We start from the raw sequence: 17,310 nt of genomic DNA, 5'->3' as shown, positions 1-17,310 counted from the left end.
CGACGGGGGCCAGATGTGGGCACATATACATCCTAAATGGCAGCAAGACGATGGACTGCAGAAGGGAACAGTAGGAAAACAGCAGCTGACATTTGATCTCAGTCTGTGAATGCACAGCAAATGTGACGTGAAAAGAATAAGATTTACAGGCCTGTTTACAGGAACAGAGCTCGGAGCAAGTGACAACATGAGCGCTCCTGTGAAGTGTTCAAAAATAAAGAAAAATGTAGTTCCTAAAATGGTAGCAGTGGATGTATAGTAGTATTTGATCCCTATTCTCGAAGAGGGCTAAATACAGGAAGAGACATGATGCACGCATACCATGAACAAATGGTAAGAAAGAATATGAGCGTGACAATGCAGCCAGCCAAAGGGATGCCCATGGGTGAGCTGAAGCCCACATATGGATTACATCATGTCTCTTCAAGACAGCGCATGTGCTGTCTAGTCGAGACCTAAAGAGCAAAACTACTTAACGGTAGTAGAATGCAGTCCAACTTTGTGTAGTCTATATAGCAGTACATAGTGGGAGACAGATATGTCTAGGAGGATGAGGGCAGCAGGTCGACCCTTCCTCCACCTGCAGTCCGAAACTATCCAACACTGCCAGAAGTGTTGACTTAATACGGTTTCTCTAAATTCCATTTGGGAGGACTAACATGTTATTGTCCTCCAAATAACGAGTAAGCTGGAAATTGATCAATTTTGCCAGAATCTTAGCAGGAGAGAAGGAAGATGGGACGATACTTCATCATGTTTGCCGAATTAGCACAGTTTTTTTCCCAGTAAATATACTGCCAAGACGTGTTTCCAATCAGAGAGATATTCAGTGCCCTGTAAGAGATCTGTTCAATAGCTCAGTTAGGTATGGGCTAAAAATAATAAGAGGCAACACAAGAGAAAATAAAATGCAGACAGGTGTCTGATGGTGAGCATGATTTAACATTTGTAATTTTCTTCTCTTCTACTACTGAAGAGGACAGTAGGTACAATTAGCCCTGGCTGAAGAATGAGGGGCTTCCATATAAGGAATAACCTGCTCAGCACAGGGCTGGGTCACATACCCTGAACCTCACAAACTGATACATAAGCTGTGATTGCCTGGTCAGCTGCAGCCAGGTGTGCAAGGTCTTTAACAATTTTGAATAAATCCCTAGAGGAGCAAATACTTGCCTCAATACTCTCTGCAAAAAGCTACTGTCTAGCCAGATCAATGTGTCTAGGATACTCAGTAAGAATGCATTTGATGATATATCTATTCTTAGTTTTAGTGGAGTGCCACCACGCCCCAGCTGCTTACACTTCTTTTTACAGTCTCTCAATTGTGAAGAATACCATTTGGCAGAGGATAACCCTCTGGAAGAAATAAACGTCTTCAATGGGGCACAGACATTGATGGCCGTGCACATAGCCTGAGAATAATTATTAAACCTCTCCCATATCTGGCAGGCCAAAGTTGTTACCTAAATTACTCGCACTGAAATTTTTCCAGGATCTAAATTTGCCAGTGGAGGTCCTGTCCTGTCCTGTCAGTGTGTCAGAGAGTTCTATAAGAAAATGGTCAGACCAGGTATTAGGGTCAACCAAATGCATTCTGAGGGAGTCCAAATTGGAAAACAATAAATCTAAGGTTTGACCTATAGTACAAGTTGGACCCATTATCCTTAGAGCTAACTGTAGGATCTGGTAGTGTCTTAAAGTGAAGATTAAAGATCGCCAGTCAGGAGAAAGTGATAGTATCTTATAAGCACCGGGAACAACCAACCAGATATATTCAAGAGCTGCATCTTGCACCAAAACAACTTGCAACTTTTGTGACCCACTTTGGTACATAATCTTGTGAAAAATATAATAGTGTAGATTAATAAAGCAGTACATTTGTTACGAGGAAATATCAACACAACATATAAATGAGTCTGATATAAGAATTGTCCATTGTGTTATTTGGATAGGAACAGAGTACAAATCTAGAGGGATTGTGGGGTCCTGTCGTTTAGGAATCAGTTTGTTAAGAGCCAATCTTGTAAAGAAGGTATTCTGAAAGGATTAAAAAAACTCAAAAGGTTTCTTTTGTAGACCTCCATAGGTTAAGTGCCAAATTCCAAAACAGCCCCTATTCAATTTGAGGATTATCACAGGATTGGTCTAACTCAAAGGTACACGTTTAGAGGTGACATATGGGTCACAGTGGCATTTGCCTCAATTAGTTCCTAAAACAAATTAGGGAGGCTATTCTAAAATAAAATGTATGAAAAGTAAGAAAATCCATTGGAGAGGGTTAGTCAAAATATTCCATATTGATGGATGAGGAACTAATGGAAATAGTATTGATTAATTCCAAAAATGGAATGAAATGTCATGTGTGAGGCATTTATAAAAAAGTATAAAGCATGGTATTCTCATTGAATATTTCAGGAGTAAAAATGAAAATGAGGGTGGGTAGAATTTGTTAATTATACCAACATTTTAAACCTTTTAGACATGGGCTATAAATCATGGATAGACTTACAAATAATTCTGCACCAATAAAACAGACACCAAGTATTGTTAGCTGTACCTTTTTATAATGAGACACAAATACTTTCATGCAATATACAAGTGATTCAACTAGGGACTGACAAGGAAATGTTCCTTCAGATTTAACAGTGTAATTGTTTGGGGTAAACAGTCTCTAAAATCACAGAGCAAATGCAAGGTTTTGGAATCAGAATGTTGGTGGTTATGGGCCATATTATTGCAAAAGTTGATCAAATGGTTTTTTAGGATTATATTCATGCTAAAACAAGCCTGTGGTTGGGAATTTCAGGTAATGCAGGTAGGTGAAAGAAAACAGAATTGGTCAAAATGTGCAGTTATTCTTGAATGTATGGCTATGAACAATATCAGCAGTATTAACAGTTGCTTAATTAAAGACATGCATGCCAAGCAAACTTTTGTGGAAAGTGTAGATAGTAGCATAACAGATTTTATGACATCAAGTGCAGACTTGATGAAAAACATTGTTTTAATGTTGTGTCTAGAGAAGAAAGTCACCATCAATCCTTATTTAATTTTCAGTATAGAGACAAGGAAGTTAGTTTAATCAAACCTAGAAATGAAAACATGAACAATGATGACAATCTTCACTTGAATACTATGGAGCAGAAAACCTTCCTAGCAAGAGTTGTCCACAGACTCTTGACGCAAATTTAAACTTGCCTGAATTTAAAGTCCGGTAATAATCCCTGCAGAATCAATTTCGCCTAAATGGGGAGAAAAAGAGAAAACTTGCCCAAGAGTCAACTGAGATAGTGCAACATAGGGGAAAAACATAAGCAAGCCACTAAGAGAAGTAAGGGCCTTCGAGGGATAGCTACAGACCTCTTCTTGTGGGCTTTCTGTGTCAAGGTTGTTCCATTCATCCCGATGCTTCCTCTTCTTTTGGAGCATTAAGTTCCTCTTCAATGTTTTCTTAGTGCGGTTTAGGGGTTGCAGGAGCTTTGAGGATATCTTCCTCTTCTGCGTTTTTGGTGGAGTCAGGAGGTTTCAAAAGAATCTAGAATTTCTTCTGTGCTTCGCCAAACTCCTCCTTTCGTAGAAGTAGTGTTGCCATTTCTGCTTTGAGGCGTCTTTTCTTTTTCTCCACCTCGAGGGCCCTTTCAGAATCTGAGGCCGGGGAGAGCCTCTTCTTTGGTGTGGTAGTTCCTGCAGCACACGCTCTCATCAATTTAGACTATCTTCCCTCGTCGGCATCCCTAGAGTGGGATTTGTGGGGTTCTTTTGGTCGCAGCTGACCCTTGGTCATCTTTTTTTTAATGCCTGGAGTGCTTTTTGCGCCTTCTTGGTTTCAGACGTTTTTTACCTGGTCTGATTTCTTCTGTCTCTTTCTTCGTGGTACGCCTCTTCTTGGCATCCCCTTCGACAATTTTTACTTCTGACATCCCCCACCCATCCGAGTCAATTAAATTAAATTCTGCAAGTACCTCCTGGTCATCCTCGTCACTTGAGAGGCTGAAGTCCCACATCGAATGTTGTTTCTGGCTTTGGAAAATGGCTGCGTAATGGTCTTCCCTAGGCTTTCGGCGTACATTGAGTGTCTTTGACACGAGCACCGTGCAGCCCTCGCAATCCTTATCATTGTGATCCCTCAGCAGGCAGAGGTTACAAACGTAGTGTGGACTGCTCTGTGCAAACTTGTGGTGGCCCTTTGGGCAGAATTTGAAAGGGGATTTGTCCATGGCTCCTACCTCACCCTCTGTTGATCCATCTGCATAGTTGCTCAGTAAGGGTACCCCGACAGGAAAAAGATGTCCGGAGGTCCTTCTCCAGTGTCTTCGTAGTTTATAATCAATGGTTTTTACACTTGAATTTTGTGATTCTTTCGGAGATTTCGTCCAAATCTTCGGAGTTTCTACCTTTGCTTTCCGATCCAATGGTGTCAAAAGAATCTGAAGATGGTTACCACGCACAGGAACTTTCAGGATGCCATCTGATGTTACACAAGGGATGGACCTAGCACCAAACAGTAGTAGGCGACGCCGCCCCAAGCAAGAAAAAAAAGACTATTCCAGACCCAACCACTAGATGGCGGAATAATGCACAGCATGTGAATCCAGAAAAGGATTCATGCTGCAAAACAGTGTTGCGTCTCACTGTTTTCACTTTGTTTTCCACTGACACACTCAGAATTCCACCCAGCCACTCAGATGCTACATAAATTATAAGTACGGCCCGGATTTATGGTATTTATTTTTTTAATATTTCCGTCTGTATTTATCCACATTTATTTTTCAGCCATTTTCTCTGTATTTATCCATATTTAAGTTGTGTTTTGCACAACTTTCCATATTTATTTAACTGATAGACGCGCACTCATACTTTCCATATTTATTTAACTGATAGACGCGCACTCATACTTTGAGGTCTGTCATGTTTTTGCTATTAAAAGGCCAAATTTTACATAATACATTCACTGGTAAACACTAGCATTATACCACAAATGTATATTGACACATGCCGTTATTTAATTACATTTCATCCAGTTTTTTTCAATTTTCCATGCTGTCTATCTGTTCAGCTGTTGGTCTATATTTCATGAAAGACAGAATGGAGAGTCACTTAAAAGCAGCACATTTTTCTGTATTCACTTTTAAAAATAAATGTAGATAGAAAACACATTGTATTCGGTCTGTATTTATCTGTAAAAATCCGTAAAAACAGAACACAGGGATCCTTAATTCTAATGTTTAAACCATCTGAGTTTCGTTTGGGTTGGCTCAAGTTTTGTGAAAGCATCAAAGCTTTCATCACACCGTCAGGATTCTCACCTTCTAGCGTTTCAAGTAGTTCAGCCAATATGCCTCCTCTTACTAGCTGCGTATGAGGCTAGAAACCAATGTATATATCAAGGACCCCCTGAACATAAATTCGTTCAATTCCTAGGTCAGGGAAAAACAATTATGCAGAAAAATAAACCTAGGCAATTGTATATTACTGTCCACACAATGGTGTAAGGGAAAAATTGCACATCCAAACGAGTTCTGTCATCACTATTAAAAATATTTTTAATCAGTCATAAAAACAATTTATAATAACACAATCATTAAAAAACTGTGTAACCATACAGTCAAGAATAAATTGAACATAGAATAATGATTAACAATTCATATAAAAACAACAATATTAAAGAAAGGAATAAAATACAAATATACAAGAAAACAGAGAATAGTGGCACAATAATTATCAACGCGTGTTTCGGCGAACTAGCGCCTTCTTCAGGACTAGCCACAAATTAAAGGAGAATAAAAAAGAACATAATTTGATTACAGAGTGTTTACACGCAATCTATAGCAGAGTGTTTACATGCAATCTATAACATATAATGCAAGTACAATACTCATAAAAAAGGAAAATCCAATGAATCATCTTACATGCTAACTTGTAGTTAAAAATTACAAAGACAGAACTCCAATATTTAACAACATCACATCCACTTTTCCCAAAATTGCAGGTCAGACTTATCAAAAGGTTACAGTCTATAAAGGTGGTATCGATAAGTTCTCATCCACATCTATCACCTATATATTATAAATAGGAGAGAAAGGAAAGGGGATACAACCTGATAAAGGCATCATCTAGAATTGATAGCCATTGAAACAAACATGACACTTACTAATTTTTAGTCACGGCACCCATACGATAAGAACAAACACAAACTGTCGATCTCCTTGATAATGGAAATCTTCAAATATCTGAAAATAAAGCAAGCCATAAGAACCAAATTTATTAAAAAATTCATAAATTATCCTTCTAACGATGGTAATATTTACCTATAAGGAACTTTTAAATATCCTCCTCAGATATAACTTTTTGTATGGTGCCGATTAATGCGCCACTTATTCGTGATGTTGAAATGGGCCAGAATATCTCGTACAATACAATATTATTGTTATTTTCCTTAATCTACAAAAGATAATAAGCTTAGTTAGTCTATCTGTAGATCCATGTAGAATTAAGGTAAGTACCTCAGATCTAGAGGCACATTAAAGAATTCCAAACTAGGAACTGTATCGATATTCGTGCTAAGGTTCTTAGTCAGAAAATATCCACCATTCGACAGGATCGAAAAATGTCATTAAAATGTAAAATAACAAAGTTTAAACGCTAAGATACAATGTATCGGGCAAACTACCTTAAATGTTTCCGCTTCAAGATAAAATCTTCATAGGTCGTTAAAATTGATTTAACAAAGGTGGAGCTTCTTGTTAGATTCCGTAGAGACAGCCTAATCGTCACGTCTCTAAACACAAATTATAAAAACATAGGTCAAAGTCGGTATCTATATATATCTCATATGCGAAAAACGTGGTTATCTCACATGTCGCAAACATATTAAGATATAGAGCCATTTACCTGGCGAAGCTTAATAGGAAGAGGGGCCTTCGGTTCAGACCGATATAGCTGATAGCTGAAAAAGGCCACAAACTGCAAAATTAGATACCTCACAGTTATATAGAGGCATCATTAGATTTAATCAAAATACCGTTATATATAACGGACAGCAATTTGCCAACTTCCAAATAACTCACCTATTGAAAATGATAAAAAATCTTCAAACCAAAGGCGGACGGTCAGTCCTGGCGTCTTACGTCACAGGAACCGGATGAATATCAAGTTACCGCCCGATTCTGCAGCGTTTAAATACCTGCACGTAGGGAACTAGCGTCACGAGGGTTCATCATGTGACTAGGCACTACCCTTATGTGTAGAAATAGAAAAGCTACTCGTGGAGCAAGACTGAAAAACAGGTCTATGGTACAGAAAAAATAGGCAATTAATTTGAAACTAAATGGGCCGCTTTCAAAGCGACAACCGTATACCAACATTATTAGAAAATAGCGTTTTCCCACGGTATCTCGCTATTTAACCCGTTTTTAAAGGTGTCTAAAGAAAAAATCCAAAACACCTCCCGTTTTTTTCTTATAGATATCCCTCCTTTTGTGTCTGGAGTATTGATTTTCTCTAAAATCCGCCATTTAAAATCATCAGGGCCATGATTACAGTCCACAAAATGTTTAACCATTGGTGAAAGTAGTTTTTTTGTTCTTATGGCAGAACGGTGTTCTGTGAGTCGAATCTGAAGGGGTCTGGCAGTTTCGCCGACATACCCAAGAGCACAAGGGCATACAATGAAATATACAGTGTTCTGGGTCTTGCAATTCCACATATGAGTAGCATGGGCAGTATATCCATTATGGATGAAACGTTCTCCATCCAAAATACTATTACAGGAATTACAAGATGAACATTTAACTGTTCCTTTAATTGGCAAATTAGTATTAATGGATTTTTGCATAAAACATTCTTGGCTCTGCATTCTATTGAAACGGGAATGAACAATCTGATCTTTAATGTTCTTGTTGCGTCGATGTGCAAAAAGGGGCTCTAAGAACTTCTGGTCCTGTGTAGAGATACTATTTAAAATATGCCAATTAGAATTGACAATCTGCTTCATTTTGGCATCCAAGGTTGAATGCCTAGTAATGCAAATTAACTGTTTCTTTTCTTTCACAGCTTTTGTTCGCAGAAGGGAATCTCGGTCAAAAAATCTGGCCCTCTTATAGGAGTCCCTCACTAGCCGGTGGGGATATCCTCTTTCTAAGAACTTCTTTCCCATCTCTATGGCCGGTTTATCATAATCACAGAGATCAGAACAGTTACGTCTGACTCTCAGGAATTGAGAGAAAGGAATACGTTGCTTCTGATTCCGCGGATGGAAACTACGGAAATGAAGCAAAGTATCCCTTGCTGTGGGCTTCACATACAGGTCCACCTTTAGTCTGCCTTGATTATTAAGAATAAAAATATCCCAAAATTCTACCTTTTCAGCACTGAAATGAGCTGTAAACTTCAGGTTATGATCTATAGCATTCAACCAACAGAGAAACTCCAAAAGAGCTTCTCTCCCACTGGTCCAGACAAAGAAAATATCATCAATGTATCTGGACCAGTGGGAGACAGACTCATAGAACGGCGCAATCTCGTTGTGTATAAATTTGTTCTCGAATGCAGCCATATATACATTCGCTATAGATGGAGCCACTGATGCACCCATGCTTACACCTTTCACCTGACGGTACAGTTGATGTCAAAATGCAAAGACATTTTGGGTCAGAACTATATCCAGGCATGCAAGGGTAAATGTCTTGGGGCACGGTATATTCTGGTCTTCAATAAACCATTCAGTTGCCTCCATTGCCTCCATCAAAGGAATATTGCTATATAACGATTGAACTTCAAGGGTTACAAGTAGATCATCTGAAGGATTAAAATTATAGTTCTCGATTTTCTTAATCATATCTCGTGTGTCCTTTACATAAGAAGCTATATTAGGAATGTAAGGACGGAGCTGAAAATCGACATATTTAGATAAAGGCCCTGTGATGGTACCGATGGTAGACACTATGGGTCTATAAGGTGGGTTAAATGTGTCCTTGTGTATTTTTGGAAGCCCGTAAATACATGCTGTTTTCCCTTGATTTTGATTTAAATAATCATACTCCTTTTGATTAATGTCACCGGCCATAAGTGCCTCATGTGTCAAACTATGAATTTTTATTGGCCAGAGATTTTAGGGCCAAATGCTCAATTCTATCTAAATTGTATAATGGTTTAGGGATAAAGCGAAGAGCTTGTTCCAATCTACGCAATACAACCAATTCGAAAGCTGCCACTTCCGGTCCTAGTTGATCTAAAGACGGGCTGAAAGTAGATGGAAGAGACAAACAAGTAGAATTGTCAAAAGGGGAGTCTAATATATTATCCGGCCCGAAAAACTTTTTTAACCTTATTTTCCGGAAGAAAGAGATAATGCCTCTATGGAGTTCAAAAATATTAGCGTGAGAGTGGGGAACGTAGGAGAGGCCCTTTGATAGGAGACTAACACTATGTTCATCTAAGTTGGTTGATGACAGGTTGAAAATCGGGATTACATCCCTGGTTTCCACTACTGTCGATTGCGTGTCTCCTGTATAATTTGAGGGTCTTCCTGTTGTTGATGATGTTGCGGTTTGTAACTCCCTCTGTTGTGGGCTTGGAAACATACTCTTGGACGTACCCGGTTCATCCCTCGATTGGCTAAAAAAGGTTGGACTTGATTGCGTTTAGCCTGAAAGGAGTTGAAATTACTCTCAGGATCATAATAAGCATTATTTGTATCTCCATCAGAATCCGATGTATCCGAGAAAGTATTAACCCTCTGTTGTTGAATTCTATTATCATCAACATAGTGATTCTGTTTATAGAAGTCCTGTTTTAAGTACGGATAGGTATTTTCCATGGAGTAAAATATTTTATCCTTGGCAAGTTTGTCATTATTACGCTTGTTTAAATAATTTGAAAAGGATTCTAATTCCTTATTTGACTCTTCAAGCTTTTTAAGGGCCTCTTCTACGCTCCCCACCTTTTTGATTGTATCTTCTAACTCTTCTACTTCTGTTCTTATATCAACTGCCAACTCCTTGGCTGTTTCTACAATAAGGATCATTAGGTCACGTGAGCATCTGCTCGCGATCATACTTCACTTTTCTAGGAAGGCCCTAAAGTGTACAAATAACCATTCGATAATGCTTTATTCGATTTTGTTTTAAAAATCATAAAAGCGTACATATAAAACAATCTTAAAAATGAATACATTCATACAATGACAATATGGCTACAAGTTAAAAGACATATGCCCAACCTCAGGGTTCCATAATAAGACATGTTAATCATACAGTTAATCATTATCGACTATGGTAATACATAGAGCACTCAAAAATTGCGACAATTGTGTAATGGTTCGAATCTATTGGGAGCGGAGAAACTAATGCCACTGAATACACAACCCCCCCTTCCCAGCGGATGGTGATGCTCTACTGTTGGTCTAGGCAGGGGGATGTTTGGCGTACAAGGATAAAAATCAAGTAGGTCACAAGTGCATATAGGGCCATCTCCTTCTTGGGGCGGGCAAGATCTTAGGAACGGGACGATGTTCCTACTCCTGAATTTAACCAGTACCAAGTCCCCAGGAATGTTTTTAGGTGATGAGCCCAGCCAGCTCACCCTTCTAACGCTCAGGATTCCGCCATCTTGGTCCGGTGGTAGGGGTCTATTTTTCCCCAACCAGAATATGACCTTATTTATTAGGTCCTGCTGTCTTTCAGCTTTTCCGAGGGCGAGTGCTGGTACTCCTGAGAGAACGGACACATATGGCACGGCTTCTGGAGGAAGGTGTATACGTGGTGGTTTGTTTAATTCTGTTCTAACCCCTATGAACCTTGATGAAACGGGTTTGAAAGGGGCTTTGGGTGCAATTGGGGCTGGGATATTGGGTGGTTGTGATGTAGGTTGGGCGTTTTACATATAGGGGTTGGCTTAGATGTTGCCAAGGTTGTAAGTGGCTGGGAACGGTTAGATGTTACCATATTATTGATAGGTGTCAGAATGGTCGTGATTGTATTCTCTAGACCTGAGAGCCTTTCCCCTATGGAATTGATTTTATCAACTAGTGGAGAAATGATGGCTTTGACAAGATGCTCGATCTGGGTCAATAGAGACAACTGGGGGTAGAGTATTGTATTGTCTGATTTATCTGCAGACTCCATGGTAGTAGGCAGGTTGTTGACAGGTAAAGTAGGACTTACGGATAGTTTTTGTGATTTGGAATGATTCCCTTCGGGATTGTCCTCGTAGTGCTTCCTTTTAGTGGGTAAAGGCCGGGGAAGGGCTAGATCTTGGATATTGTCTTTCATAGGTGAAAAAGATGGATCCCATAGGCTACCGTTAGTACATGAAGAGCTGGTGCCTTTAACAGGAGAAGGTGAATCCACTACGGCGTACTTGGTGTTGCATAGGATGTTTAATTCGTCCCACAAAGACAGATTTTGCACTCTTACTGGAGTTTGTAAGAGAGATTGCATACTGAGTAGAGAGTGGCAAGGAGAGTTGTAGTCTATCTCATGAACAGTAGGCAGTGTGCTGGTGCTATTCATGTGATGCTCTTGTATCCCTTGGCACGGGCCCCTCTCAGAAGCAATGTTTGTGCCCCCCTTGCGTGACATTAATAAAGTAGGATAAATCAAACCACAAAGGTAGTCAATTAATAAATGGAGTCACTCTACCTCTTCTCACAGTACAGTCAAGGGAGTGGGCCCGTCCCGACCCCTTCAGACCACGGAGGGCCACAGAGGGCCCGCCCTTTGCCCGGGCTTGGCCCGGCGCGTCCCGCGCGCGTCCTCGCGGGACGAGGGGGCAGGCGGGTCTTTATGCGCCTCCTGGCGTGTGGGAAAAGCGCGTTGTGCCCCTGAGGCTCCTGGGGCTTGTGGTCCGGAGCGCTGGACCGGCGGAGCAAAGCCCGGCCGGTCGGTGAAGGCGGGGGGTGGAGCTAAGCCCGGCCGCGGGAAGGGGAACCGCAAAAGTCACTTTCAAACACTGGACGCCAAGGGACTCCGCAGCAGGCGGGTCTTTATGCACCTCCTGGCGCGTGGGAAAAGCCCGTTGTGCCCCTGAGGCTCCTGGGGCTTGTGGTCCAGAGCGCTGGACCGGCCGAGCAAAGCCCGGCCGGTCGGTGAAGGCGGGGGGCGGAGCTAAGCCCGGCCGCGGGAAGGGGAACCGCAAAAGTCACTTTCAAACACTGGACGCCAAGGGACTCCGCAGCAGGCGGGTCTTTATGCGCCTCCTGGCGCGTGGGAAAAGCGCGTTGTGCCCCTGAGGCTCCTGGGGCTTGTGGTCTGGAGCGATGGACCGGCGGAGCAAAGCCCGGCCGGTCGGTGAAGGTGGGGGGCGGAGCTAAGCCCGGCCGCGGGAAGGGGAACCGCAAAAGTCACTTTCAAACACTGGACGCGTACAAATAGGCCTCGGATGTTCCGCACACGGAGGCCGGTTGGTATCATACCTGCTCTTAAGTAAGCCAGCATAAACTCACCGTGTGCCTCCATCCGCTTTAACTTCTTTTTAAGGTCCATTAGTTTCCTAAGGTCATCTTGGTTGTGACTGTTATCACTCGAAGCACTACCAAAAGTATTGGACGTGCCTACTAGAAGAGCAAACTCCTCATCTGTAAACCCAAACGTTTTTAGTTGAGCCATACTGGATAGAGAAGAGAGAATCAGACAAATTCAAATAGGTACAGATATATCATGAGCACTCAAAACACCACTAAATTCAGTTACAATCACAGATTGAGAGAGAAAGCAGAGGCTAGAAACTACATGGTCTCTAGAACAAGGTGTGCACTACTTATAATTGATATACATCCGTTCATACAAATTCAATGTAATATCATTAGATAATGTACTTTGAGTTTTAATACAACTTCACATAAACAATATTACTTCTCAAAAGTTTTTCCAACAAATATGTATTCTAACACCATTTAATGATATTCAACAAAACCAATCATCTGAATCCTTCATGCCCTGAAATGTTGTGAACATTTGCCCATTGCATTTCCGGACCCTTGTCCCTTCATCAGGGGCATCGCTGTAAAAAAAATACCCAACAAACAAATATAAGAGTGCAGCAGTGGATCAATAAACAGTTTAACAAAACAAATTCTGCTTGCTTCTTCAATAAACCAATGTTTTATAGTAATAGTGGAAATTATATATTGAAACGTTGAGCTGTCTTTTTTACTCTGTGTAGCGTGCCTTAAACAGCGTCATGGTCATTATGTCTTGAAAATGTGGGATCACTACGAAAAGTGCACACGTTAACCAGTACATCCCAATGCGAAGAGATAACTAATCTTTTCATGGCACTACTCGCACAACAAAACATGAAGATCTAAAGTGCTGTTTTCACAAATGCCTTGATTGCTTCAGGATAGTTGCAAAATATTGTGCAGAAAAGTACAAAAGTAAAAACATCCGATATTTACATTACATATCCCCAAGTGAATTACGGCATTACAATAGTGAGGTTAACTACATACCAAAAGTTTTCAACAAGAGGTTCTAACAACTGTGACAAATGGTAAATCACAGTTATCAGGCACAGAATGCTGTGGCAAAACCATCTATTGTGCACTAAAATAGGTAAAAGCAGCTTGCAAGCAATCTTTTTAATCGGCACAATGGTACTGCTTTCCCTGCAAGACATGGAAATATCCAAACCTTAGTTACTAACAAAAGTGCCATCTCTCTGCTTCTAATTCCAACTAGTCAATCAGCTCACCAATAATACGAACGATTCGAGCTTCCCGGGAAATTCTCAGGCGAGATATTTAAGGGCGACCATTATTATATACGTAACTCATAGCGTGCGTCTTGCATGCCCAATCATGTGATTCCGGAAGTACCACTGCTAACTTCAAGACTGCGCACCATCTTAGAGAGGACTACATAGTGATTTCAACAATAATATGGATGTACACATCGTACGGCTTACGTGCTCAGTCACGTGTTAACAAGTATGCTATTACTCAATGTAGTGCATACGCACCATCGTAGGGAGAACTATCCAACGTATCCTATAGTGATCCCCTGCTTTAAACTAAGCCTATCAAGGACGGGGGGGCTGGGGGGGGGGGGGGCAGCCGACCCCTGGGAGGTCCCCACCCCCGGGCTGTTTGGGAGGGGCGGGTGGGGTCCATTTTGGAGCAGGCTGGCGTTTTGGGCTGGTTTTGGGCTATTTTTAGTTTATGGAGGAGCCCAACCTATAAGTGCCTTGGGCTCCTCCCCCCGGCCACCATTTTAGGCTTAGGTGACCTGGTGGCCGGGTGGTATCTTAGTCAGATTTTGTCAGTTAGTTTTTAGGGCGTTTTGTGGAGGTTTTAATTATTTTCTTCTCAGTGAATTATGGCAGGGGAAGATTATCGCGTCCTTGAAGCGATACGCCTGCTTAGTGAAGCGGGCCGTTTGGATTTGGTCATTGGTGACCGGCCGCAGCGCCCTCAGCGTCTGGCGTCTGCGGGAGTGTCGGCGGTGGTGGCAGCGTGCGTTTCTCCGAAACGCCGTCGTCAAGAAGCGGTGAGTGACCGGGGCCCCTCTAGGACTAGAAGAGTGGCCCCGGGTGTGAAGGCTCGGCGGGGGAGTGTTTCTGGGCTGCCTGAGGCGGGGTGTGTGTCATGTTTTGATGTGGGCGGATCGGCAGGTAATGTGGGTTCGCAGGCTGCGCCGGTGTTCTTACCGGTGTCGAGTGTACACGAGAGAGCTGTCTCGGCTCCTCTTCAGCGAGGTCGGCATGCCTCCAGACAGCGCGGGGGTATTAGGCGCTCCGCTTCGGCCTCCGCGGTGATGGTTGGTGACGTCATTGGCGGGGGAGGGGCGGAGGCCTTACTGGAGCGTGACGCTTTGAAGCTTGGGCCGGTTCAGGATGGGCCGGTGATTCCTGGGCCTGCCGTGTTATCTCCTTCACGGGACAGGCATTCCCAGGCGGTTGATTCAGCGCCTGTTGCAGTGCATGGAGAGTTTTTATTCACTCCTTCCCGGCCACGTGATATTCCTTTGCCTGTGAATGCGAAGGTTACGTTTTTGCATGAAGGGAGGGGAGCCACTGCTGCAGACTTGGTTCCTGTTAGCCCCTTATTGTTTTCTCCCCCTTTATCTACTAGGGGTGAGGTGGTCTCTGTGTGCAGTGGTTCTGTGGGGGAGGGAGAGTGGGCGCAGATAGGGGGGCATGATGGGTCTTACATTTTACAGCCAGGTATGGGGGGTGAGGCGTTGGCCTTTTCTCAGGTTCCTTCTTTTTCTGGCGCAGCAGACAAGGGGTTGGTGGGGTCTTCTACGGTGGCGGGACATTTGGGTGGGGCTCACCCGGGGGTTAGGGTTCGGTCTTGGGGGGTCTGGATATTTTTCCCTCTTGGGCTGAAGGGCTGAGTGATGCCACACAGTTTCAAATGGGTGAGAATCAGGGAGATGAGGTTGCGATGCCTGGTATGGTGCATTTTCCAGGTTTGCAGGTTGGTGGGCGGAATAGGGTGTCAGGTGCTTTGGCGGGGGCACGTCAGGAGGGCGTGGGTCTGGGTTCTCAGGTGCAGGGTCCGGCGTTGGCTATAATTCAAGCGATGTTGGATTGCAGTAGTGATGAGGAGGTTTGTGCCCCTTCCCCCCCTCCTCTTCGTTTGAGCGCTGTCCTTAAGGGGAAAGTTCCTGTTGATTCGGTTGATTTTCAGGAGGGCGGTCAGAGTTTTGGTAGGGCGGCAGTAGACGTGGCTTCTGCTTCTGGTTATCTATGTAGTAAGGGACCCGGCACATCAGTCCGGCCTTTTTCTTTTCAGGATAGGGAGCGGTCTGGAGCAGCGGACTTGGTAGGGCGGAAGGCAGCCCATTTGCGCCAAGGTGAAAAGAGGGTGGAGCCTTGCGCGGCACGTCCCGTCACAACGAGGGAACCCGTCGTGGCCAGTAAAAGCAGGTTCAGCGCGACCTCGGTGGCCCCAACGAGGGAAGTCAGCGCAGTCGGTGTACGTAGGTCAAGCGCGACCTCGCTGGCTCCACCGAGGGATTACACCGCAGTTTCCAAGAGCAGGTCCGGCGCGACTTCTCTTGTTCCGCAAGGTCTTCAAATTTTGCCGGTGGAGAAAGGTGTTGTGAGTGGTACTAGTGGTGGGGTGTACCGGCGAGTACAGTCGGCTTCCCCGCCTCGCTCACAGTTAAGGGTTGGTAAGGCCCGTGATCGTTCACAGACCTTGGAACGGGTCCGGAAGGAGGTGGTGTTGCCTGCCCCTCCCCAGTTGGATGAATCGTTAATTCTGGACTATGATGAGGATAGCCCTGAAGAGGGTGAAGTTCGTGACACTGTGTCTGGGGGGGCATTTTCATGTATCTCTTAGTTCTTCACAGGCACCGGTGGTGCATGCTAGAGCGGCGTTGTCCAGACCACGAGAGCTCGGCCCCTCAGTGAGGGCTCCTCGGACGGCGGATGACGTTTCACATGTGGCGTGGAGAGCGGAGCCGAGTCAGCCTCCTTTGTTACGTCCAGGTGAGAATATAGAGCCTCGGGCTAAAATGGTGTCTGTTGGGACTGGGGAGGATTTAGTTTCTAAAGGGTCTGAGGGTAGGTTATTCAAGGGTCGCTATGTTAAGGACCAGAGTGTGGGTACTGAAGGGGTTGCTAAGGTTGTGGCTGCTACGGTTGACAGTGGGACTTCTACAGTCGGAGTCGAAACGGGGAAGGTTTTGCATAGTAAGGAGCTGAAAATTAAAAAGTTGCCCTATATGGGTGTCACTAAGCCATTAGGGGCTCATTTAATGTTGAGCACTAAGGAGAAAATATGGAATGGTGAGTATGTGGAACTCTTAAAGTTATTGCATAGGGAGGTGCGTGCTAAAGAGGGTTCCAAAGAGGAGGAATACGAATTAGCTAAGCGCCCCAAAGTCCCATTGACCATCGAAAATTGGACAGCGGCCTTTTTGATATATGCCAGTGTATACTGTGAGAAGTTCCCTGAGCGCTGTGTTTCACTGTTTAAGTACATGGATGTGATTCGTAAAGCGCAAATCACAAGGAATGACTTTACATGGGCGCAATATGATGAAGAGTTTAGGGCGCGTATGGCTTGGGATCCTGAAGCAAAATGGGGGGAATTGGACACAGACCTTTGGCAACACACTATGGGTGCTTCAGCTAGTGGTAAAACAATCTTTACGGCCAGCGGTTTACCTTTACTCTATCGCCCCTTTCAGGCGCGACCCACCCGGGGAGGGGTGGGGACCGTTACATCAGCACAGTCTAGTGTTGGGACCTGCTGGGATTTCAATCGAGGGACATGCAATAGAGAGTTTTGTAAGTTCCGCCATGAATGTTCACAGTGTGGGAAGAAGAGCCACCCTTTGTCAAGATGTTGGGGGCCTA

The sequence above is a fragment of the Lissotriton helveticus genome, chromosome 2_1, assembly GCF_964261635.1.
Source record: "Lissotriton helveticus chromosome 2_1, aLisHel1.1, whole genome shotgun sequence".
Classification (NCBI taxonomy): Eukaryota; Metazoa; Chordata; class Amphibia; order Caudata; family Salamandridae; genus Lissotriton; species Lissotriton helveticus.
This window is presented reverse-complemented; position numbering follows the sequence as displayed.